This window comes from Schistocerca gregaria, chromosome 1, assembly GCF_023897955.1.
Source record: "Schistocerca gregaria isolate iqSchGreg1 chromosome 1, iqSchGreg1.2, whole genome shotgun sequence".
NCBI lineage: Eukaryota > Metazoa > Arthropoda > Insecta > Orthoptera > Acrididae > Schistocerca > Schistocerca gregaria.
This window is the reverse complement of record NC_064920.1, coordinates 659,229,740-659,256,703: the sequence shown is the minus strand read 5'-3', so window position 1 is coordinate 659,256,703 and position 26,964 is coordinate 659,229,740.

Sequence of the window (26,964 nt, the reverse complement as noted above, 5' to 3'; positions counted from 1 at the left end):
TACAACATTTAAGGCATTACCTCTCACCACGGACAACGCAGTGGGCCGGCCTCTGTGTCCGAGCGGTTCTAGGCACTTCTATCAGGAACCACGCTGCTGCCACAGTCGCAGGTTCGAATCCTGCCTCGGGCATGGATGTGTGTGATATCCTGAGGTTAGTTATGTTTAAGTTGTTCTAAGTCTACGGAAAGTCTAAGGAAACGCAAACCTACGTTTCTAGCATTTGAATACTTAGAGAAAGTTTTTGACAATGTTGACTGGAATACTCTCTTTCAAATTCCGAAGGTGTCAGGGGTAAAACACAGGGAGCGAAAGGCTATTTACAATTTGTACAAAAACCAGATGGCTGCTATAAGAGTCGAGGGGCATGGAAGGGAAGCAGTGGTTGGAAAGCGAGTGAGACAGTGTTGTAGCCTCTCCCCAATGCTATTCAAGCTGTATATTGAGCAAGCAGTAAAGGAAACTAAAGAAAAGTTCGGAGTAGGCATTAAAATCTATGGAGAAGAAATAAGAACTTTGAGGTTCGCCGATGACATTGTAATTCTGTCAGAGACAGCAAAGGGCTCGGAAGAGCAGTTGAACGGAATGGACAGTGTCTTGAAAGGAGGATATAAGCGTGGAGGGTAAAAATCGTAGAGGGAGACCAAGAGATGAATACACTAAGCAGATTCAGAAGGATGTAGGCTGCAGTAGGTACTGGGAGATGAAGAAGCTGGCACAGGATAGAGTAGCGTGGAGAGCTGGATCAAACCTTTCTCAGGACTGAAGACCACAGCAACAAACAACAACACGTCTACGGTCCTGATGACCTCAGATGTTAAGTCCCATAGTGCTTGGAGCCATTTGAACGAACGCAGTGGCCGAAGGCCTACACTTAATGAGCAAAAGCAGTGGCATTTGCCTAGCGTGCTAACAGATAAGCAACACTTCGAGAGATAACCGCATAGATGTATCCGGTACGACAGTGCGGCGGGATCTGGCGTTAATCGACTACAGCAGCCGACTACCGACGCGAGTGCCTTCTGCTAACTGATTGACATCACCAGCAGCTCCTCTCCTGGGCTCAGCACCGTATCGGTTGCATCCTAAACGACTGGAAAATCGTGTCATAGTCAGATGACTCCCGGTTGCAGTTGCTAAGAGCTTGTGGCAGGGTCCGAGTGTGGCGCAGACCCCACGAAGCGATGGACCTAGGTTGTCGACAAGGCACTGTGCAAGCTGGTAGTATTTTCATAATGGTGTGGGCTGTGTTTACGTGTAATGGACTAGGCCCTGTAGCCCAACTGCAACTCCTGAAAAACATTTGCACCCATTAATGGAATTCGTGTTCCCAAAAAAGATGGAATTTTTGTGGACTACAACTGTTCACGATTCGTTTGAAGAAGATTCTGGACAATCCGACACTTCTAGCAAATGATATGGCCATCCAGATCGCCCGACATGAATCCCATCTAACATTTATGACACATAATAGAGACGTGTGTTCGTGCACAAAATCCTGCACTAGCAACACTTTTGCAATTGTTGACGACTACAGAGGCAGCATGGCTCAGTATTTTGACGACATGTTGAGCCCATGCCAAGTCGAGTAGCAGCACTACGCCGGAAAGGAGATCCGACACGATATTACGAGTAATTTCATGACTTTTATCATCTGAGTGTACATGTTCTGCTTGAAACCACTTCGATTTTGGAAGGCAACTGCTGATGAACGGCCGCTCTCGGCTAAGCAGTCAGCAAGGGTGAAGAATATTGAGCAAGTGCAGTAGCAGATGCTATCAAAAACTGACGACTGTTTCTCATATTCATGACAACAGAATTGGGAATTGGCAATCGCAATGTTAACAAAAGAACGAGGTCTGACTAAGGAGGCTTTCTATCCTCCAAATTAATTGCAAGAAGAGCAATAATTCATTGACAACTATAATGATATCCGCGTCTCTAGAAAGTATCACCACAGAAGATGCAGCCTGGTTCTACAAGTTATGTCTAAAGTAGAGGGTCACTCCAAAAGAAATGCACACTATTTTCTTTTAAACCCATCTTTTATTCTACATGTTTGAAAGTTTTACAGTATGTAAATACATCCTTTAGGAACAATGTTTTCATTTCTCGTCATAATTTCCACCCCTGTCAAATGCCTTACGCCATCTTGGAACCAGCGCCTGTATACCCGCACAGTAAAATTCTGGACCAACCTGTTGGAGTCACTGTTTGGCAGCGTGCACAAGGGAGTCACTATCTTCAAACCTTGTTCCACGAAGAGAGTCTTTCAGTTTCCTAAAGAGATGATAGTCACATGGAGCCAGGTCAGGACTGTAAGGCGGGTGTTTAAGTGTTGTTGTCCGAGTTTTGTTATCGCTTCCATGGTTTTTTGACTGACATGTGACCGTGCATTGTCATGCAACAGCAAAAGATCCTGCTTTTGCCGATGCGGTCGAACACGATTCAATCGAGCTTGAAGTTCCTTCAGTGTCGTCACTGTCATGTGTCTGTCAGCAGTCACCAATTCGTTAACTCTCTGCACACTGTCTGGAGTGTGTGCAGTACAAGGCATGCCGCTGCGAGGACAATTGCCGTGTCCGCTTTCATCACGTAACCTGCTTGCGCACCGACTAAGGGTACTGCGATCGACAGCAGCATCTCCATACATCTTTTTCAACATCTTGTGGATGTTTCCCACTGTCTCGTTTTCACAGCACAGCAATTCTATGACAGCACGTTGCTTCTGACGAACGCCAAGTGTAGCAGCCATCTTGAAGACATGCTGTGACGGCGCCACTCACGGGAACAGGTTGAACTGAGTTTGAAAACAAGCGGGAAGGATGTATATACACACTGTAAAACTTTCACACATGCAGAATGAAAACTGTAGTTTTATAAAAATAGTATGCATTTCTTTTGGAGTGACCCTCGTAGCAGTACCTAACTGCCTGTGTAATATTTACATCTAAATAACTGTCAAATCTTTGTTTGGAGTTTCCAGTAACTTTATATTTATGAAAGTAGTAATTTAACTGGATTTATTTTAAACGGAGTAAATTCTAGATTTATGATATTAATCATGAAATTTTTTCCACACATTTATTGACTGTCCTTGTCCGCTATGTAAATGTTCGTAAGTTATGATCAGTTACCATGCACAAATCACAGACCCTGTAGTACACATCTGCTCTACCCAGAAAGCTGTGACTGTTCGCACACTGTTTAATCTGTTGGCTATGGCAAGATCAGTGACATTTCTGATAAGGGATACTATTTGAATAAGGCTGACGCAGCGTCAGCTGCCAAGAAATGAGACATGTCCGGGCCGACAGGAGACCTTTGAGGGTAGGAGCACTTAAATTTGAATTACAATGGTGCCGTGGCGCCATATCGATCGCGGCGCGCCCAAGGTACACGGCGGCCCTCGGTCCGGCAACAGTGCCGTCTGCGCTGGCGCACCTGTCCGCTCCCACCGCCCACAGCCGGAGGCTGCGCTCCGTAGGCCGCAGGCCTCCGCCTCCACCGCCGCCACAGCCGCTGCGGCAAACCGCCGCCTCACGCTTCAACTTTGCAGCTGCTGAGGACAGCCTCATCTATATGACGCCACATAACTCACTATTAGTTCTGTCTCAGACTTTTTATACCACATTTGCGTTTAATATTATACAATGAGGCGACAGAAGTCCCGGGACAGTGAAATGCACATATACAGATGGCTGTAGTATGACATACACAAGATATAAAAGGGCGGTGCGTTGACGGAACTATTTCTACTCAGATCCTTTATGTGAAAAGGTTTCCGAAGTGATTTTCGCAGCACGACTGGAATTAACAGATTTTGAACGTGGAATAGCAATTGGAGCTACAGCCATGGGACATCCAATTTCGGAAATTCAGTATTTTCATATCCACAGTGTCAAGAGTGTCCAGAAAATACCAAATTTCAGGCATTACCTGAAGATTAGATGGGTAGATCACATAACTAATGAGGAGGTATTGAATAGGACTGGGGAGAAGAGGAGTTTGCGGCACAACTTGACTAGAAGAATGGATCGGTTGGTAAGACATGCTCTGAGGCATCAAGGGATCACCAATTTATTATTGGAGGGCAGCGTGAAGGGTAAAAAATCGTAGAGGGAGACCAAGACATGAATAAGCTAAGCAGATTCAGATGGATGTAGGCAGCAGTATGTACTGGGAGATGAAGAAGCTTGCACAGGACAGAATAGCATGGAGAGCTGCATCAAACCAGTCTCAGGACTGAAGACCACAACAACAACAACAACAGCTTCCCACCACGGACAACATAGTGGTCGACGGGCTTCACTTAACGACCGACAGCACTGGCATTTGCCTATAGTTGTCACTGCTAACAGACAACCAGCACTGCGTGAAATAACAGCATAAACATATCCGTTATGGCAGTGCGGCAAAATCTGTCGTTAATGGGCTGTTGCAGCATACTACCGACGTGAGTACCTTTTACTAACATCACGACATCACCTGCAGATCGTCTCGCGTGCTCAAGACCGTACCAGTTGGACCCTAGACGACTGGAAACTTGTCTCCTGGTCAGATGAGTCAATATTTCGGTTGAGACCCCTACGAGGCCATGGACTTCACTGTGAAAGCTAATGGTTGTTCAGTAATGGTGTGGACTGTATTTGGGTGGAATGGACTAGATCCTCTCTTCTGGTTCCATTGAACTGATCACTGACTGTAATGTTTTTTTTTTTTTTTTTTTTTTTTTTTTTTTTGCTTCTTGGAGACCATTTGCTGCCATTCGTAGACTCCATGTTTCCACAAAATGATTTATTCCGTATGGATGTCAATGTCCTACGTCACTAGGCAAAAGCGTTAGCGATTGGCTTAAAGAAAATTCTGGACAATCGAGTGAATGATCTGGCCACCCAGATCGCCTGACATGCATCCCAGTGAACATTTATGGGACATAATCGATACGTCAGTTTGTGTGCAAAGTCCTTCACCAGCATTTATGCAGCTACAGAGGCAGCATGGCTCGTTATTTCTGCAGAAGACTTCCAGTGAGTTGTTGAGCCCATGCCATGTCGAGTTGCTGCACTACACTAAGCAAAAATAAGTCCGACTCAATATTAGGAGGCATCCCCTGACTTTCGTCACCTCTCCAGACACGAAAATAGTCAACTCTCAAAAGAACACAATGTCAATCAGTTGTAAGGAATCAGAGGAGTAATAAGGGTCGCCATTGAGACCTGCACATTAGCACACCATGACTTAAGTTGCCGGGTATGTTAATTTATCAAAGCCAGCTGTTCAACATTCCTACAAGGAATGGCGTAATTGCCTTAGTCACGTAACAGCGCGAAAAACAATTGTTCATAAAAAGAACTTAAACAACAGAGACAGCAGACGAGTGGCACACATTCTCAGTGACAATCGGTTTCAACTGACAGTGTAAATGGCTCATTTCAACCAGTTTCCGCTCAAACAATAAATTTTTTGCCCAGTCTTCTCCTAGAGCGTGTGATTGTCTTGTCATGCCCTTCACCCTGTGGATGAAGAATGAATTAGGGTACTTGCAGAAATGATCAGCCCATTTTCTAGTCCGTGGTATGAGACTGGGGAGCAGCCACTTCCCTACTAGTAGTGGATACTTTTAGTGTGGATGGATGGACGGATAGTGTGTTTTGGACACCTGACAACAATGTCTTTAGCACCTATACGAAAATACTAAGAGTTAAGTGGGAGCAAAAAAAAGAAAAAGGAAACACCAACGGAAATTAAAAGTAACAAAATTGTGGCAAACCATGTGTGCAACCACACTGAAACACGAACAGATGGCATCTTTTCAAGATTAAAAAGACTGAAACGGGAGACAGTGGTAGAAGCAGTTAAAACAACATAGCACACAGCTGTGGCTACCCAGTCGCAGGAAGATAACGAATGAACCAACGACTCTGCAACACACTAGAACCTCCAGCCGAAAAGCTGAGATTACTGTCTGGACATATCACAAAACGCTCAAAAGTTTGACCACACTTCCTTCGTCATCAGTACATTCCTACATAAAATCACTTGCGCTGTCTCATTATGACAGGGAGTGTACTCAGTTAAAACATCCCATGTAGTGATTTGCACAACACAGGCATCGCAGAATGGGCATTTTTCTCGCCAGAATAAGAAGCATTGTGTAATAGGATAGTGTCCTAGTCAGAGGCGCGTAAGTATCACTTCATCCCACCTGAGCAACTGGCTTCAGGTCTGCCATGACTGGACGCTTGACTTCACCAGCTACAGTTTATAGTTCGGCATTGCCACCCATACCTCCTCCATCTACTGCATGGACCTCTGATGAAGCGACAGCCGGCAGGGGAGCAGTTCAATGTGTCACGTTATGTCCGCTGCAGGCTTCCTTGGCAGTCCAATTGGCTTATTGGTTTCCCCAAACCCACACATGCCCTGGCACACAGAAGAATGACAACAGCTTCCACTGCCGTTGGAGGAAGTGCAGTTGGTCGTATACCATATGCGTCAACTTCTCAGATTCTGCAGCGATTTTAGTCTACTAAGGGAACCGGGGCAGATGAGAAAGCATGTGTCCTGAACGGATCGCCATTGCCATAGCGCCTGCATGACCAAGTGGAGCTCTGCTGAGAAAGTGGCATAGGCATGGGGAAGGCGAATCCTGTTGACACGTTCTGGGAACACTACAGGACAGCCAAGGGTATCCCCCTGTTTGGAGCCATCAGTGTACACCATCATAAAACCAGGATTATTTAAAACGGTAAAAAAACATAGATTTCAATGTGAAACCTGAGATGTAATAATTCTTGCAATAGGTCAAGTCTAAAATAAGTCTAGGCCTCTGGAGGAGTCTAGGTGGAAATCTGCTCCAACCTCCATGTTAAATGTGAAAACCATCCACACGCATCTGTAAAAGGCAATCCCTTGTGTGAAACCTATATGGCCTCATCGCTCATTGCCGATTACGATAAGGACTTGGCGAAGCAATGATATGATATGCAAGTGTGCACTGTGGGTCTGGCGCGCCGTGAGCAGCTGTCGTCTGGTGGGAAGTGGCGGCCTCAGTGCAGCCTCAGCTGCCTCAGCGCAGAGGCTCGGACTCAATATCGGGCTCATTCGGGATGGCCCAGTGGCCCAGTGGCCATCTGAATCACTTCGTGGTGCACCACGTCCAACATCTTTAAAAAGCAGGGCCTTGCAGACCCATACACTGTGCACTCATAACCAAGCCGAGAGAGCGCGAAGTCTCTCTAAGATCAGAGCCCCCAATGAAATGTGGCTAAGACACTTTAAAATACTCAGTGTTTTGAAGGGCAAACTTTTCATCTCCTTAAGGTGTGGCAAACCGAGTAATTTTCGAGTCAAATGAGAGGCCCAGAAACCTCAAGTGTCTTTAAAATTAACTCAACTCAGAAAAGTTTGAAACAGAATGGGAACCGTCAAATAGAATGCACACAGACTGAAAACGTAAAACTCCTCCACCCATTCACCAATCATCGACGAGTTAGCTGCAACTGACGTGTGGTCTTTGCAAGGCTTGAAGAGGTAAAATGGGATAGAGAAATCACCCACAAACAAGGGACACTGGACACAACATTTAACATCTGATGCTATACTATTAATAGCCATGGCAAAGACAGACACAGTGAAAATACTACTAGCTTGAAAGACTTCGTTCTACTGCACAAAGGTATTAGAGAGGACGTCACTGATTCGGAGTCGCAAATAGCTTGGCGGGAGGAAGGACAGAATAAAAATGAAAAGATATTCACGAAAACCCGATTTATGGGACTGCCCAAGAATATAATGCCACCAATTAATACCGTAGGCCTTCTCGATGTTTAAAAGTATACCGAGAAGGCGATACCAGTGCAGAGAAGCCTGTAGTATAGCCGCCTCCAGGAAGGCCAGCTGGTCAAAGGTAGAGGATACCACCTGAATACACGAGTCAAGGCAACTGTGGAGGTGTCTAAGATACAGACAAAGTGGCAGTTAACCATTCATGTCAAGCTCTTCTCTACACAGCTGGTGATGGTAACACTTGATAACTACTCAGGCATGTGCGATTTTTCCTTTTTCCTACCGCATGAGTCAGGAAAGTGACCTGGCATCTAAATGACAGTAAAAAGGACGAACAAGATTTCTTTGCTTCACATTGTGTATGTTATAATGGACCATATAGTGATGATGGGACATGTCTCAAGCTGCAGACACTGCAGAATCCACATCTCACATGGGAAAGGGACAGTTGTACTCTTCATCAGTAGTGGACCAGAAGTACAAAATACCCCCTCGGCAGCCAATCGTGGCGCCTAGATAGTGGATCCTTTTTCAGTTGGCCAGCACTTGAATCAAAACAACACTCCACACCTGGTTCTCAATGCAGTGTGGCAGTCGTCGCTCCACCAAGAGAAAGGCAGCATTTTCATTTGTCCAGAATAACGCATAATCGATACTTCAGCAATACAGTCGACCATTGGGTAATATCCTCAACCCATTCCTGGATGCTAACACGAAGTTTAATTTCATGAAGGTGAGCATAAAGTGTCCAGACTGCTCTACAGAGTGTCCATCGTGGCAGTTTTCGACTTGCATATACTGTTCCTCGCTATTTTGCTGCTACGTGTTCCAAAATGTCCGTGACATTTGTGCATCTTGGTCATCGTTGGTTAAAATACTAACATCATCGGCACAAGTTGCATCACCAACTTAAGTTAATAAAAGAAAAGACCTGAAAGAGTGTCATTCAGTATAAAGTTACTAACAAAGGACAGCCTTGTATGAGAGTTTCGTTAAGCAAAATGGGATTCGTGTGTGTTACATTGATTTTGTTCTTGTGTAGTTGTCAGGAGTAAACAAGCTCTATAGTAGATGGTGGAGCTGGGTTGCTAGCGATTTGGAAGGTCATCAGCTCTCCGCTCTGGGGATGGTCGTAGCAGTGCTTTCTGTAGGTTCCAGGTAGGCGACCGACATATAGTCATAAAAACAATAATTTCATAATTCTTTACTTCGTGTTAGCATACACCACTGGAGGCGGTGCAAGGCGGCAGTTAGTGCCTCAACGACACAGACTGGCCTCAGTCGGTGAAGAGCACTTAGACAAACATGTTGCCTCCTGACATATCTGACGTGCAGCATCTCCCCGCACAGCAGGCAGTGAGGTTACGTGTTCAGAAATTAAGTGATGTAGCACTGTAGCAGCTCCTAGGTGGTCAATTGACACTCCGTTACCACGAACTCAGCAAGTTCGGTCACGTTAGCTTGGGAGAGACAGTATTCAGTGTGGGATGCAGCAACGCAGGCAGAGTCTAACACTGTGGATGACAGCGTCAATGCTGGTAGCCAAGGGGTGTGCCCACGAAGAATGATGAACAGCAGAAGGGTTTGCCCTTACAGAGCGACGAACAACAGCCGAGTTCGGCTATACAGGATGCCGAACAGCAACAGAGTTTGTCTGCACAGAACGAGAAGCAGCGGCAGCGTTTGCCCACAGAGGACCACAGTGGCTGGTGAGACAAGTGGCACAGACACGATCCACAGGTCCCCAAGTTTGGCACAATGCAGTGAATGGAGTTAGCCATCAGATGGCCTGTCAGCCGCAAGCACCAAATCAGGTGAGGACAGCAGACATGCTACTAATGAAGACAGTTTGTAGCAGCGGCTGCTTCATGATCCATGTCAGGATGGTGACCAGCCTAGACTACGTGTCATAGGTGGCTCTGGCAGTGACTGATACTAGGCACTGTTTATGTGAGTTAGGTCTAGCATTATCTCTGAAATGGGAGCACACACGCGGGCTGTGATACGTAGTCTTTGAGTAATAATGACATCATCACCTCAGACGCCCAGTCCTTTCGCTGTGTTATTGCTACTGCAGCCCTGGTGGGCTGTGACGTTCTTCTTCCATGAGATACAAGTGCAGACTTCTACAGTGTCAGAATAGTCTGAATATCACTTCGTGTACATGAACACCTGCCACCGAGGTTTTCTTTACGCCCCTCTGTCTTTATGTCTGTCTGCTTAGTCGGTTGTGGGTTTGATCCATTAGACTAAACGCATACATTGCGCACCATGCCTCCCCTTTTTGGAAGATCTGGTCTGCCTCATTTTAGGCTGTGTTTCTGGAAAAGGTCTCGACTCCTTAAGTACATCTACAAGAAATTTAGATTTTCCTTATTCTAATTCAAGTTGAAACACAATGTTCATTGATTGTTTGCTTATTTAATCTTTGCTTCCTAACGTTGTCCGGTCTACTGAGCGCTGTTGGCAAACAAGGTGCGCTCAACTCTTGTAAGGCAAATTGAGGAACCACTTGATGGAGAAGTAGCACCACCAATCTTGTAAAATGACATACGAGCGGGAGTGCGGTGTGCTGATCACATGACCATCCATGACTGATTTCGGCGGAGGATGACACGGCTACCAGTCGGTACCGTTGTGCTTCATGGCCTGTTAGGAAGGAGTTAAGTTTTTCCTAACGTTGTGGCAGTCCACAGGTAACTGGTATAAATGGAGCTTAAGGGGGTGGGGAGTTTTTCGCCTGAAACAGATGCAGACTGCACAAAGAAGAGTCGAGAATACAATCGTATCCGAAACTGTAAGGCTTATCATGGAGACTCTGTATGCCAAACACTACGGTACTGGTGCGTGTACTGGAGCATCTGCTCTGCAGTAATGCGTCATTTTTGAGTTGCTCTCAGCTTATACAATGGGCAAAGAAAGTCGAGTTCCATGGAGTCATTAAGATAGGTCATGTTCTAGGCTGAGAGTACTTTCAGTGGTCGATGTGGCCACTATGACAAAGGCCGAGTCACATTCACATTTGTAGATCCTCTATGGTGGCCAAGAGAGTAAAGTTGGTACAAAGATGTCATAGGTTGTGCCCTACATTAGCAGACCACTGCATTGCAGCTCTAGTTGTGTGACCACCTATGTTGACCTTGCTTATAGCAAGTAGCAGCTTTGAGTTCATGCACTAAATACGTGCCTTGTACGCCTCATCTTTGAAAATAGAGTTATTGTGCCAGGAACTCCTATGGACACCCTTCTGCTTCTAACCCCTAGTAATAACTGCATTTCGCAAGCCGCTGCTTCGGTCTTTCTCGTTGGCCTCGATCCGCAACTTGTGACGTCACGCTACTGAGCGTAAGCTCGCGGGAGCGGAATTTTACTGTAGTCCAATGTGAATCTGTCATTCAAAAAACCTACGATCTCTCTTGAAAATGTCCTCCACAGACAAGGACGAAACTTCGGATTTTACGGTGAAATCCATTCGACAACGGCATAATAGCCAGGAACATTTTATTAATTGTAAAAAAGGAATTTATTTTATTCCACAATACTAACAACTGTGGGGTTGCCCCATTCCGGATACGTGAGCGTAATTGGCCGTTGTCGATTGCCGTCTTCCACTCTTACTATCATCGCATAATCGATGACTGGTACCCATCTTCTTCAGCACCGGAATCACAATGCCACTCAATTTCGCGCACTGCCTTTCTTGTTGAAATTCCTGGGGTGTTTTATAATCTGTATGGCCTCTTTGTACAGCCTTTCATGGTATCAGCTTGTGGCTGCCAGTACTTGAGTCCTCTCAAAATGAATGGTGGTTTCCTGGCTGCAGAGCATGTTCGGCAACAGCTAATCTGTCAGTCTCCCCTTTTCTGCAATTGCCCTTGTGCTCATCTAGTCGTTTTTTCACAGTTAGTTTCGTAGTACCCACGTTCACCTCCCCAAAACCACATGGAATCCTATAAACGCCAGCTTCTTAGAGTGGTTGGTGAGCATCCTTGGCCGGTTATAGGACAATGGTTTCTTTTAAGAATTATATCGCAGCTGTGGGAGAACCGATAGAGGTACTCAGGGTACCCTCCACCACACACCGTCAGGTGGCTTGCGGAGTATGGATGTAGATGTAGATGTGGACACCACACAAGCAATATTATCAAGTTAAATATGTTGAACACCAAGGCAGCGGTAATTTAAACAACCACACACAAGATCCAAGATCACCTAAAACCGGCTCCGGTCTGAGATTGCCCTGTCAAGATGGTCCTTGTCTAAAACTTATAGATTGATAGTTTACAGTCTATTGGCAAATTATACCGTCGACGCCAAAATTATCTATACTGACAGGAAATATTCATTTTCCGTCAACTTCCTGTTTGTGTATGACACTCCTGTATGCAAAACATTGTGATGTATGTTTTTGTTGTTTTGGTCTTCAGTTCAGAGACTAGTTTGATGCAGCTCTCCATCCTACTGCATCCCGTGCAGGATTCTTCATCTCCCAGTACCTACTGCAACCTACATCCTTCTGAATCTGTTTAGTGTATTCATCTCCTGGTCTCCCTCTACGATTTTTACCCTCCACGCTGCACTCCAATACTAAACTGGTGATCCCTTGATGCCTCAGAATGTGTCCTACCAACTGATACCTTGTTCTAGTCAAGTTGTGCCACAAATTTCTCTTCTCCCCAATTCTATTCCATACCTCTCTCCACATTGGTTATGTGATCTACCCATCTAATCTTCAGCATTTTTCTGTAGCACCACATTTTTAAAGCTTCTGTTCTCTACTTGTCTAAACTACTTATCGTCCACGTTTCACTTCCATACATGGTTATACTCCATACAAATACTTTCAGAAACGACTTCCTGACACTTAAATCTATACTTGATGTTAACAAATTCCTCTTCTTCAGAAACGCTTTCTTTGCCATTGCCAGTCTACATTTTATGTACTCTCTACTTCGACCATCATCAGTTATTTTTCTCCCGAAATAGCGAAACTCCTTTACTAATTTAAGCGTCTCATTTCCTAATCTAATTCCCTCAGAATCTCCCGATTTAATTCTACTACATTCATTTGCTTTTGTTGATATTCATCTTATATCCTCCTTTCAAGACATTACTCATTCCGTTCAGTCGTTCTTCCAGGTTCTTTTCTGTCTCTGAGAGAATTACAATGCCATCGGCGAACGTACAAGGTTTTATTTCTTCTCCATGGATTTTAATTCCTACGCCGAATTTTTCTTTTGTTTCCTTTACTGCTTGCTCAATATACAGATTGAATAACATCGGGGAGAGGCTACTACCCTCTCTCACTTCCTCCCGACCACTGCTTCCCTTTAATGCTCCACGACTCTTATAACTGCCGTCTGGCTTCCGTGAAAATTGTAAGTAGCCTTTCGCTCCCTGTATTTTACCCCTGCCACCTTCAGAATTTGAAAGAGAGTATTCATGTCAACACTGCCAAAAGCGTTCTCTAAGTTTACAAATGCTAGAAACGTAGCTTTCCTTTCCTTCATCTATTTTCTACGGTAAGTGGAAGGGTCAGTATTGCCTCAAGTGTTCCAACATTTCTACGGAATCCAAACTGATCTTCCCCGAGGTCGGTTTCTACCAGTTATTCCATTCGTCTGTAAAAAATTCGTGTTAGTATTTTGCAGCTGTGACTTATTAAACTGATAGTTATGTAATGTTCACATCTGTCAACACCTGCTTTCTTTGGGATTGGAATTATTATATTCTTCTTGAAGTCTGAGAGTATCTCGCCTGTCTCATACATCTTGCTCACCAGATGGAAGCGCTTTGTCAGGGATGGCTCAAAGGCTACCAGTAGTTCTAATGGAATTATGTCTACTCCCGGGCCTTGTTTCGACTCAGGTCTTTCAGTGCTCTGTCAAACTCTCCACGCAGTATCATATCTCCCATTTCATCTTCATCTACATCCTCTTCCATTTCCATAATATTGACCTCAAGAACATCACCCTTGTATAGACCCTCTATATACTCCTTCCAAATTTCTGCTTTCCCTTCTTTGCTTAGAACTGAGTTTCCACCTGAACTCTTGATATTCATGCGAGTGGTTCTTTTCTGCAAAGGTCTCTTTAATTTTCCTGTAGGCAGTATCTATCTTACCCCTAGTGATATATGCCTTTACATCCTTACATTTGTCCTCTAGCCATCCCTGCTTAGCCATGTTGCACTTCCTGTCTATCTCATTTTTGAGACGTTTGTATTCTTTTTTGCCTGCTTCATTTACTGCATTTTTGTATTTTCTCCATTCATCAATTAAATTCAATATCTCTTCTGTTACCCAAGGATTTATATTAGTCCTCGTCTTTTTACTTACTTGATCCTTTGCTGCCTTTACTATTTCATTTCTCAACTACTGTATTTCTTTCCCCCATCGTTGCCTAATGCTCTCCCTGAAACTCTCTACAACCTCTGGTTCTGTCTGTTTCTCCAAGTCCCATATCATTAAATTCCCACCTTTTTGCAGTTTCTTCCGGTTTAGTCTACTGTTCATAACCAATATATTGTGGTCAGAGTCCACATCTTGCCCTGGAAATGTCTTACAATTTAAACATCTTTCCTAAATCTCTGTCTTACCATTATATAATCTATCTGATATCTTTTAGTATCTCCAGGGTTCTTGCATGTATACAACCTTCTTTCATGATTCTTGAACCAAGTGTTAGCTATAACTAAGTTATGCTCTGTGCAAAATTCTACCAGGTGGAATCCTCTTTCATTCCTTACCCCCATTCCATATTTTATTCTCTTCCTACTATCGAATTCTAGTGACCCATGACTATTAAAGTTTCGTCTCCCTTCACTATCTGAAGAATTTCTTTTATCTCATCATACATTTCACCAATCTCTTCGTCATCTGCGGAGCTAGTTGGCATATAAACTTGTACTACTGTGGTAGGCGTGGGCTTCGTATCTATCTTGGCCACAATAATGCGTTCACTTTTCTGTTTGTAGTAGCTTACCGGCATTCCTATTTTGCTATTCATTATTAAACCTACTCTTGCATTACCCCTATTTGATTTTGTATTTATAACCCTGTATTCATCTGACCAGAAGTCTTGTTCCTCCTACCACCGAACTTCACTAATTCCCATTATATCTAACTTTAACCTATCCATTTACCTGTTCAAATTTTCTAACCTACCTGCCCGATTAAGGGACCTGACATTCCACGCTCCGACCCGTAGAACGCCAGTTACCTTTCTCCTGATAACAACGTCCTCTTGAGTAGTCCCCGCCCGGAGATCCGAATGGGAGACTATTTTACCTTCATAATATTTTACCCAAGAGGACACCATCATCATTTAACCATATAGTAAAGCTGCATGCACTCGGGAAAAATTACGGCTGTAGTTTCTCCTTGCTTTCAACCGTACGCAGTACCAGCACAACAAGGCCGTTTTGGTTAATGTTATAAGGCCAGATCAGTCAGTCATCCAGACTGTTGCCCCTGCAACTACTGAAAAGGCTGCTGCCCCTCTTCAGGAGCCACACGTTTGTCTGGCCTCTCAACAGAAACACCTCCGTTGTGGTTGCACCTACGGTACGGCTATCTGTATCGCTGAGGCACGCAAGCCTCCCCACCAACGGCATGGTCCATGGTTCATGGGGAGGGGGGGGTGATGTGTGTAACTCTTTATTCTCTTCCAATGGTTGTGCCATACAGAATACGTGTATTGGTTGTTTCACTTCCATGTTGACTCTAAGTAATTTCCCTGTGGCTTGTGGCACTTTATCATTGGCACACCATTTAGTTGCTTCTTCCTTCATACTGTATAAACATCTGGCTATACGTTATTGGCAACAGCTTTCGTAATTGGAACAATGCCTCATTGTGCTCCACCATGGGCTGCCGAAAATCAGTTTTTCATTATGTTTGTAGAGGGAATCTATCCATAGGATCGTGCAGTGTCCTTCACCTACACAGCGCAAAACTTCCACACTTTCCGGAAACATACTGCTTCAACCTGAAGCTAATATCGCTGACCCAAGCGACCATAATCATTATCCCCCTACCCAACATAATCTATATGATGGACGGGTGAATCGCCTCTTTCCGAAGAGTCCAGACTCAGCACAGACAGGTGAGTCTCTATGTCTAATAGTAATCATTGCTCTATACAGACCATTACACTCTGCCTCGTGATGACTGAGTGTTGTGTGCTGTCCTTAGGTTAGTTGGGTTTAAGTAGATCTAAGTTCTAGGGGACTGATGACCATAGATGTTAAGTCCCATAGTGCTCAGTGCTCAGAGCCATTTGAACCATTTGACTGTTACACCAATTAAGCAACAACCCCATCTCCGGAAACGTCTTTGTACCATGGAAGCATGGAAATTTACAGGGAATACTCTACGACGGATTTGGAATTCCTGTTTGTGGTTAATGATTGATTAGCCATACTCTGTCGTTGCCAATTTTGTGTGTTACTTCTAAAATGCTATTCATAGTGCAAAACAACTTCATATATTTTACACTGCCGTTGGTAAGACTGCTCCTGAATATGGCCTGAACATGAACATTGATAATACCTCTCTTTAGTAGAGAAGACATTCTTTCCTCCCCCTACTCCTTTTACTGTCTCTGTCTCTTCGAGCTTTGCGAACATCCTAATGGCGCCAGCCGGATCCTTCGGGGATTCTGCCTGTACCTTGCTCGACATATGAAGCGGCAGTCCTCTTAGGAAAGCATCTAATACCCTGTTTTCTGCTTCACGCAGAATAATTGTGTTCACTTCGCCATTCTCTGCCCACAAAATTTCCTACTGAGTCATTACAAGTGTACGAACTCTCATTTAATACATCCTCAATTGCCTAGCCCAAAAATGGGGCTAACCAGACTAGCGGCAGCTGAATCTAATGAGGGAACTCAAAGTACAAGAGGCCCTGTCCTCTAATACAGCACTCAGTTATGTATGTAACTCTACACTTTTAGTTCCTAACTCAGTTATCTGTTCTGGTAAAGGCTATATCGCATCTTACGTAATAATCCCCTGTGTCCTTGACTAAGATATTGTGGAACCCCCAGCCAATACACAAAAATACGGTATAGAAACAAAATTGAATCCAAAAAAGCATAGGTAACTGTTACATTCAAACAACACTCCAAGCTTTTCATCTAATCATGAGCCATTTTGACTCAATAAACTGTTTATCATAGTGACCATACCTGCAGCATGTGTAGCATTGACGTTGCGCTGCCTCTGTACGTGGCATGTTATGACCTAGCAGGTCACTATGAGATACAACTTCACCCTTATGTTTCAACTGCAGTCTCGTCGTCCATTCATAAAACTAGCACGAGAAACACAAGAAGGAGAAAAAAAAGCAGTGAGTCCATTCACCCCACTGTGTTCTTGATGCTGGCTGTTGTGGCTGCCAGCGTTGTCCTTAATGAAGCTGTCAAGGGCAGGAGGACTTCTCGCACTTCTTGTTGTGTTCGAGGATGAATGACCTCTATGCTGGGCTGTTAGTGGCTACGAAGGCCTTCAGCTCTCCACACTGGGCATGGTTGCAGTGATGTGGCGGGCAGATGTCAGGTGCATATGAGTAATAGAAACAATAATTTCATCTAATCCCTTATTTTGTGACAGAATGCATTAGTCGAGATGGTGCTAGGTGGCTGTAGGTGCCCACGCGGTGCAGACCGGTCTCGGTTAGTGCAGCATGATTAGATCAGCAAATGGCCTCTATCATGGCTCTCATTCGGTGTCTTCTAGCCCAGCAGGCAGCGAGATTTTGTATTCAGCACTCCAGCCGTGCAGCGCTGCATAATCTCCCTGGAAGTCGACTGGTGTTTTGTTATGATGGACTTCGCAAAAATCTTTCGCATGGCTCAGTTTGGGATGTGCCACAAAGTGCACAAATTCAAACCACGAAACCCTGTGCGGACGGCAGCGTCAGTCTGGTAGCCAAACAGTGTGCCCAGGCAGGCGATGGACAACAACAGAAACTGGCTGCACACGGCGACGAACAGCAGCAGAGGTTCCCACACAGCAGATTTTTCCTACGACTGCAGATGAACGGAGAAGTGGCCCAGGCACGAACAGGTCACCTCCATTTTAGGCAGCCTGCAGTTGATGGAAATTAGCGAGAAGGTGGTCTTCCAGCTGGAAGGCACCAAGTCGGCAGTATTTAGACTTAGGCGCAGGTAGGGGACACATAGCTAGTGAGGACAGCGTCTAGCAGAGACAGATTAAAAATCCATTTCGGGACGTTGACCAGGGTAGACTTCCACTCGTAGCTGTCTCCTGGCAGTGACTGATACTGCTTGTCTAAAATGGTCAGTATTTACGTGATCTCAGTTTGCCACTGTCACCACTGTTCCCTGCAGCAGAACTGATGAATGAGGCATAGTTATTGGGCAGTAACGATAGCGGCTCAGTCCTTCCACAACGTCAGCGGTACTGGAGCCCCGGTTTGCTGTGAGGGTATTGCAACGGCCTTTCATGATGTCCGAGTGACGAGTTCTGAAGCGTCAGCATAGTCTGGTTTCTTGTGCAAGAACACCTACCTACCACAAAGGTTTCCGTGCTGTGATGTTTGCCTGCTGAGTTTGCCACGGCCCTTTTGCGCTAGGTTAAACAGAGCCGCGCCGCAACACATGGTTGTAATTCCACGAATGCACCATTTCATAATGTTGATCAAATCCGATCAAATCAGGGTTAAAAATCCAACATAGAAATATTACTGTTTCCGTCAAAGTGCGATTATTCACAGTAAATTACAAAAATAGAAGACAAAATACTTTTTCATTTCTAGATTGTGTCTCCATTAAATTTTAATTTATTATTATGTGACCAGTAAGTAACAACAAAGATTTTTTCTATTAAAAAATATATGTCAGTTTGTGTTTATAACCATTTCAATTTCAGAACAAATATAGAATTTAAATAAAAGTAAAAAAAAGTTCTGCTAGTCAGATACGAACCAGTGACCTCCAATAAAAAGTCTGTCTACTCAGTCACCTACCAGCGAACGTTTCACAAAATGATAAATATTTTATATTTTACGCGTTTGAGAATTTTCTAAACTTCAAAGGTGATTATTTTTTTAGAACTTTGTAGTAATGTGTCGTTACGAATCATTGACCTTGAAATTAGTTCGTAAATTTACACATGCTAATCCACTTTTCCGGCAAAGCACAACACAACATCTCACACGCTGGCTACAGGCTTAATGAGTTTCACGGCAGCTGGAAATGTGTAATGAGACTGTCGAAAACCAGTCATACGCTAGTGTTCTATAGCAAATACTTTATCGGCATAGGGGGGAGTCTCTTTAGTGACTAGTTGGTATATTTATAGCGTTCGTTTGCTTGTTTGTATTACCGATGTACGTTGTCATATCTTAATTGTAACGATGGTAGGGGAGGGGAAGAATATCGATATAAACAAATGGTGTTACTAGTACAAACAAAGAAACGCATGGCTTAAAAGTGCTGGTGAAACAGATATGCTTTCTGATGTTGGAAACCGATAACGTCACGAAACGTACTTCCTGTAAGGCAACCTTCTCTGTCAACAAACTTAAAAAAATAGACATTTAAAAATTTGTTAGTTGTTTGATTCCACTGAAAATCGTAGAATTGTGAAGACTATAAAATAAATGCGCTAGATTTTGTACCTGTTCACATGATAACAATTAAGAATTCCTTTCATCTTTTAGGAATGATGTTAGAAAGTAAATACATAATATACGATATTAGAAATATATGCGCAAACGAGAGTCGAAGTGGAAACATTAGCTCCTCGGAACAACGCTCTACAGGATGGGCGCTATGATGAAACTGCACTAATATACTCACAGCTTTCACTGAGCTGCGGCCTATATCCCGTGTGGAAGAACAAACCACCAGGGAAAAGCACTGGATTAATGAGGCTGGGAGATAATGACTGAGCGTTCATCGCATTAAGAAAATCAATATTTCGTCTCTCAGATTTAATCTATTAAGTGCGCAGCATCAGTGAGCCCTTTACAGTTGAATTATAATTTCCATCCAGATTTTAGAATTGTTTTCTTGTCAAACTCGAATTTTGTCCCACTACGTTATCCTTTCCTCGTCCTCAAGTTTAATTGTGCTGGCAGTCAGTAAATATGGAATGCTTCAGGATCAAAGTTAATCTTGTTATTAAATGCAGGGAGTGAAATATGGTGGCAAATGTATGTCTGTGGTGACATATTACACACTCTTCCACAATGAATGATGTGAAGCGTCCTCTCAGTTCCATTTGCTGACTGAGGAACCTTCTTACCTTTTACATAGTTTTTAGAGCATTGATGGCGTTCATATATACTTCTGTAATATTTTAACTGCATTGCAAGCAAAGAATACTCTTTCTAGGTTATTTATAGTTTAGAATAAACATTTAGGTTACCAGTCACTTCTAAATTATTGCTTATAGCCTTAATCATAATGGATTTTGGTAACTGACTTTCAAGTGTTCACAGTTCCATCAGCGCAATAGGCTGATCTGTGATACTGTATCAATAAAGGCGAAACAGAAACGGACTATCGGTCGTTGGTCTAGTACACCGGCTATCACGCGTACACTTTATGACATGTGTCCAATAATATGCCAGGCTAATTTCTCATCTCCACCTCATACGCTCAACATGCAAATAGACATAATGTGCACACACACACAGAACCAATCTGTACCGTTTAGAAACGGCTCGAGCATCCTCTCCAATTTCCTTAAGGCTGACGTTTTTTTGCAACACTTTGGAGAACTAGCTTTCCTAGTAAAAACAAAAGCGTCTTATCGGAAAAGAGCTATTATCCATCAATGAGGGACACGTGGATTGACATTTGGAAAGTATGTAAACGACATAGTTGTACAAAAGAGTATATACAGTTTTAGTTTCGGTCACGTGGGGTAGCAGGAATTCATACAGACACTTTATCACTACAGTAACTATAAAGATAATTACAAAGGGATTAGCTAGAGCCGCTATTTATTTTCAGTGAGAAGTAGCTTTGTGCAACTCTCACACTGCGTATTTACCACGTGAAGTCATCACCTGATAGTTCACCACATTTGTACTAACCACTAAAAACACAATTATCCTATACTTAACCACCGGAATTATTTCCTTCAGCAAAATGTTCTGTCAGTCTAACGTCGAACAAGTGCTACTTACTTTCGTAAAAATCCACAGCAGGAGGACGACGAGGAAAATGAGCCATAACAGACAAAAAAATTTGGCTAGTTTTGAAAGGACGTGGCACTTAGGTTTGAGGCTCCTCACGCACGTTTACGAGACACGTGTGTTTCCGGCACAGGGCTACCTACGTCATCAAGTTAATCTGTTCCCAAATGCGCGCAGCGCCATCCCTTACGAGCCGCTATGAAATGAAGCCATTTCATTAGAGCGTAGCAGCCGCAGCGCACAGGAAATGAAGAAATCCTATCAGCAGTGGGACTAGTGCATTCACCGGCCCACAATGGCGGCTCATTCAGCGCCACCGGCCACGCTCAAGACTTTGCGAGCGGTGCAGCCAGAGAATTACAACCCAAATTTAATACCGCGCCACTGAAAACTACCGTCTGTGGGTGAACACACCCGCATTCTGGTTATCGCACTGCTGTGTTGTTTGGGTCGCAAGGAAAATACTGCACAGGCAAGACGCAGTTGTTGCCGAGACTTCAAACTGAAATTTCAAAATATATTTGAAAGACGTTTTGTGGGAGACTAAAATATTATAACTGCACGACTTTACTCGATAACTTTTATTAGTTTGACCATATCATCGGAAAAAAGCACACACTGCTTTCCCACTGGGTGCGGGTTCGTTCATATTGCAGAACGCATACACTGATCAGGCAGAACGCCATAACCACCGACCTGCTGTCGATATAATACGCGTCCCGGAATTTACGGGAATTAGGTGACATGTGTGTGCAGATATGATGCCAACTCCATCCAGCGATCTACCTTCCGTTCCACGACGCATTTCCACTGTTCTCCGTACCAAAGGTGGACATACCGGCTGTTAGGTAGGAGTCATAATGTTGTGGCTGATCAGTATATAAGTATGTTGCGACGGTTGGAAATCATTCAGAGCCTGTCAGAGAACAGTATATATAGCTAAACGTAGAACTTTATACCGTAGGATGTAGAGGGAGATAGAGGGAGCAGCCGCACATAACGCTTGTCATGATGTTCCAGAGGGTGAGCAAAACATGTCACGATTGGCGGACCGATGTCCGTTCCTGCCGTGTCTATTAGACTCAGCATAAACCGAACGAGTGCATTACAGAAATGACGGCATATTTTGCGAACAAACGATATCCTAACCAATCCAAGAGATATAGGACCGTCGCAGTGGCGGAGGTAACGAAGGGACTGCTCTATTCTAATCTACAAAAGAAGAAAATACGAGGTGTCCAGAATGTAAAAGTACTGCGTCTCTTGACGCCCACAGCTATTCTTCAGACAAAGCACCGGGGTTCAAGAACAGGATCTTGGCAGTGGAACACATGCTCGTTTATCACAGTCGGTTAAAGACTCTTGTGGTAGAGCCTTACTGAAATGAGTTTATCTACTCCCAATCACGGCAGCTGAGGGGTAATGAGGGTATCTGGTTCCACCGTGCAAAAGTTAACGTCTTGTGCAGATTTTTAACGAAATGAAACCTTTTTTAGGAGATAGAGTGATGACTGATACTAATATGAACATGATGAACAAAGCAGTGGGCGTCCCTCAACTGCGACCGATCAGATACTGAAGGAGACCGAAAATCGATTCGTGATGACTGTCGATTGTCATTGGTCGAGATGCTTCAATGTTTCCAGAAATCTTCAGATATATTCTACATAATATCCCAACTGAAAGACTTGGCTTTCGATAACTGGATGCGAGATGGATACGAAAACAGTTTACAGATCAACAAAAAGTCAACTGAATCGCGTCTTCTCGGGAATTTCTCTAGCGTTTCGAACTGGAAGGTGAACAACTTCTTGACTCTGTTGTGATGAAACGTGGGTGGCCCACTACAAACCTGAGACAAAAAAAAGTCAGTTCAGTGGCAATATCCCTTTTCACCGACAGCGAAAAAATTCAAAATCGCTGTTTCAGCCTGTAGAATTACGCTCTCAGTCTTTTGGGTCCTTAAAGGCAGCCTTCTGGTAGAACTTTTGCCCAAGGGAAAACAATTATTGCTTCTCTGTACTGTGAAACCCTAAAAAATACGGATGGCGATATAGATCATAAGGGGAGCATACTTTTTGCACTTCTATGCACGTCCTCACACAGTCAAAGCCACAAAAGAACTCTTCGATTCCTTCAGTTGCGACATTATCAACCATCCCGCTCACTGGTCGGTATGGTACCTTCATATTTTCATCTTTTCAACTCTCTGATCTAGTTTACCGTTGGAAAAAGGTTTTCTATCAACGATGAATTCAAAAGTGCCGTCAAAAAATGAGTCAATGAGGCGGCGGGAGATTTTTGACGGAGGTGTCAGGAAAATTGTGAAAAATATAAATAATTAGGTTCTGTCATGTCCACGGACGGCACTGTGACAAAGATATCGAGACTAGAGAAGCTATGGGTAAACGAGCGACGAAATTCCTATGCGGATCGAATTTGAATGCTAATATTGGTCAACAGGCAAAACGAGATATTTTTAATATTATTGAGAGTATGGTTACTTATGGTCCAAAAATACGGCACTTGCGAATGAAACAAGGGACAAGATAAGGACGGTAGAATTAGATTTAATGGGAAGATGCCTGCAGATCACCTGTGATGATAAGATCAAAACTTCAGAAACATTGGAACGGAAGTGACAGTCCACAACGAGCAGCTGTGGTTTGGGGATGTTAAAAGAATAAGCAGTGACAGGCGACCTATGTAGGTGTTAATGTCGGTTTCCGACAAAAACTAAAAGGGGCCGGTAGTCCTTTTCATGAGACTCATATATTGATAGAGCATTGTATGTGAAGGGGTTAACTGCCTTAAAGTGGAATATCCGAGACTTCTGGATGGAGAAACGCCTAACACCTAGTGGGAAAAGTGTAAGAAGGAGGAGAAGAAGAAGAAGAAGAAGGTATCAAAGAGCTCAGTCCTCGGTTAAAAAGTGCACTGATGAACGAAGGCGAATACGTAACATTACATTTGATGTAAGCTCTGAATATGCAGATTTTTCATAAATACAGTGCCTGACAAAAACGCTGAAACATCTAGGAAACATGGCCGGATATCAATGCAGCTTCGTACAGGTACAGATCATAGGCGGGCATGTAAATGATTACAGAGTTGCAATTCTCAGTGACAGAACGGCCAGCAGATTGCGTTAGAGTTGTTTGTGTTTAGTGTTGTTACCAGGCCAGGTAGGCTATACAAGGAGCATAAACAGTATCAAATGATGAGTGATCACTGAAGACGGTTATGTGATACATATGATTTCGTTACTGTTATATACGCATCAGTTGCCGGGTAGGTTTGGATGTGAGCACATATTTTCGATAGAGTCATTATAATTATGTTTTCACTGTCCGCTTTTCTACTTCGAGGAAGACATCAGATGTGAATTAAGGGCTTGCTGTCACCCAGCAATGTTGCGTAGTCTTGTCTTTCTTTCCCAACATACCTGTTACGTCCTCCGTACTCACAGGAAGGAATAAAATTTCTTTCAAACGTTAGTACACATAGAAATCTTATCATCAGCTGTCCAGAGTTATGGATTGTCGTTTGTTCCTCAGAGAAGAGGTTTTGTATTTTCCTATAAAACAATGTTTAAATGGGATTTTCGCAAATATAGTTAATCTCTATAGTAACTGCTTCTTATATACACTGCCCAGGCACTAATAATGATAATAATATACGAGTGAATACATAAAGAGTGCTGTTACACCGTCATTTGTTCATGGAGAAGTAGAAGAAAGTTTCACGGAGCGTTAATCACGCTGTACGTTGTGTCATCAAATATAAGAGCACGAATTTGACGACAGATTATTTTGCGGAAAATTCGCTGCAAGTCTGGGGCTGTTATTTCAGGTCTAGTTTAGAACAATTCAATTTTAGCCGATAGCTAGTTTCTCATACAGTCGTAACAATTTCGAGTCGGGCCTGTTCTGTAATGGCATGATGATGGTTATGGATTTAAAGACACGAAGCATCTACTGCCATCAGTCTCTTACTCCCCCTCCAAAGAAGGAACCTGTTGACCTTATCAGTCTGGGTTTACCGTGTCTCAGACGGAACATGGGTATTAGCGCAGAATTTACTTAGTGGGATAGCAGGAAACCACCTAAAAGTACATCAGTGCTGGCCGGCTTACGAGCCCTACCCGTGAATCCGCGAGGCGAATTCCATCCGGATCAGGCTCGTCTCCCCGTGTCTCGGAACGGACGCGTTAACGCACTCGCCTACCCGGCCAGATCGGCTTGATAATCTTCTTGTTGGCAAAATGGAGGACGACAGCATCATCATTAGCAAACAAGTTAGATAAACTTGATATATTACGTCCCACCAAAATCTAATTAAAGGCTATCGACCAACTTTGCGCTGAACGATATAGTCGACACGAAAATTGATGTCTGGCCTTTCAGACTGCTTTGATGTGTTTTCCTACATCACTTAAAAAGAAAGCCGTAATGGTTCCTTCAAACAGGGTGAAGATGCCTTTAAGCCCCTCTTAAAATTGAGGTACTAATGATCACGATGCTGACTGCAGGCTAAACTACAACCATCACTTCTGAAAGCTACTTTACGAGCCATATCAATTCATTCGATAACTTATCAACAATTATTCACCATGCTTCAGGAAGAGTGGAAGGAAATTCCGCCTTTTTCAGATTATGATTTATCTTAACAATAGCAATATGATGTCCTATACATTCTAAACAGCAGAGGATATCGGAAATCTTTTAGCCAAAAAGTTTGCATAATCTGCTAAAAGAATGTTACATAAAACTGATTAGTAATGTGAGTTCAGTTACTATTGGTTATCCGTCTTGGAAACGTATTATAGTAATGTGAGTGTTGCAGTTGCGGATCAAGGGGTTAATTTCTTGGCTGTCGCACTCTTGGGGGAATGTAAAACGGTATCGTATCCTTTATTAACACCTTTCGATTACTGCTATCTGTGTCACTATCTGCACAGGAGATGTATTTGCAATGTCATAAATAGTGACATTACCTGCCACTAATCATCAACAGAAAACTCATAGGCACAAACTAAATTACGTCGTTGCTCAGTAATTACCAGTTGTGTGACGCCCCTCCCGCTCTCTGTAAGTCTTTTCCAGTGGTTGTACGAACTCACTGCATTATACAGTCAACAGGAACGTATAACGCAGCAACGAGGGCTGCTTCGTAACTTTAGATAAGGCCTTCGTACCACATGTATATATCATAAATAGTATATAACAACTGTAACAGATTTTCATAAAGCAAATGGAAACGCCCTGTCTCTTCCGCACTCTGTGCTATCCAACTGCCACTTCAGTGTGCCACTGGACAGGGTACTGAGTGGAAAGAACAGATGACTGGGCTTGAGTTCCAAACAGACTCATGGATGCAGCATGATTTCTGCCAAGCGTTAAGGAAATTCATCTCATTACCGGCTATTCATTGACAAATAATACCCCAAAGCGTAAATAAAATTTTCAAACTGTTCACCATTTCAATGGTGGCATATTCAGAACTGTTCGTCGAAACATCTGAGTGAACCTAACTTATAGGAAGGATTGTCACGTTTGATATGAACTGTGTATGAGCCGAACGCTGCCGCTTGTGGTGTAGATGTAACCACGATGTATTAGCAGTCTGTTTTAGACAAGTGTGTGGCAAACACTGCAGCATGTTGTCAATTAATCGACTCAGAACGTGGAATGACAGTCGTTGCAAGACACATGAGCCACATCAACACAAGAATCCGGATTTAAGGGGTCAACAGTGTCTACAGTGGATTTTTAGTATCGCAGAAAGCACAGTTTCCACCTGTCTAAAACAGCCGTACAGGACGACCACAAGTTTTTGACGAACGGACGTCACGTGGTCCCCACGGAATGATATGGTGGACGTTCTGATGTGAATAAGATCGCTGCTGATTTGAATTTGTAGCGTCACAAACCCATTTCCACAAGGACTGTACGAAGACCAGTTCATTGCATAGACGACATCACGTCCAGTGCCTTTAAATG